Source organism: Nannospalax galili, unplaced genomic scaffold (genome assembly GCF_000622305.1).
Source record: "Nannospalax galili isolate Female #2095 unplaced genomic scaffold, S.galili_v1.0 scaffold617, whole genome shotgun sequence".
NCBI classification, from domain to species: domain Eukaryota; kingdom Metazoa; phylum Chordata; class Mammalia; order Rodentia; family Spalacidae; genus Nannospalax; species Nannospalax galili.
This window is the reverse complement of record NW_008341872.1, coordinates 2,598,430-2,599,046: the sequence shown is the minus strand read 5'-3', so window position 1 is coordinate 2,599,046 and position 617 is coordinate 2,598,430. Positions and strand designations below refer to the sequence as shown.

General features: G+C 38.1%; 1 protein-coding gene across 1 annotated transcript in view; it reads right to left on the bottom strand.

Annotated features, from left to right (window-relative positions):
• The window catches only part of Rsrc1 (arginine and serine rich coiled-coil 1), a 413,201-nt gene that overhangs the window by 396,309 nt on the left and 16,275 nt on the right, over positions 1–617 (bottom strand). The window lies entirely within an intron of this gene.

The window sequence follows — 617 nt, the reverse complement described above, 5'->3', positions numbered from 1 at the left end:
ATGTAGGCACTTAGAGCTATAAACTTCCCTCTAAGAACCGCTTTCAGCGTGTCCCAGAGGTTTTGTTGTGTTGTATTGTCCTTTTCATTTACTTCCAGGAATACTTTTATTTCTTTCTTAATTTCTCTTTTGACCCATTCAGTATTCAGGAGTGTGTTGTTTAATCTCCACGTGTTCATGTGGTGATTAGGGCTTCTTGGGGTGATGACTGTAAGCTTTATTGCATTGTGGTCTGATAGAATGCATGGAATTATTTCAATCTTTTTGTATTTGTTGAGGTTTGTTTTGTGCCCCAATATATGGTCGATTTTGGACAAGGTTCCATGGGGTGCTGAGTAGAAAGTATGTCCTTTGGTGCTTGGGTGGAATACTTGGTAGATGTCTGTTAAGTCCATTTGATATATGGTATTGTTTAATTCAGATGCCTCTCTGTTAACTCTCTGCCCTGTTGACCTATCTGATGGAGACAGTGGGGTACTGAAATCCCCTACTATTAATGAGTTGGGATTAATCTGGATCTTAAAGTCCTGTAGTATTATTTTTATGAAGTTGGGTGCACCAGAGTTTGGTGAATATATGTTCATGATTGTAATATCTTGATTCATTGTTCCTTTATC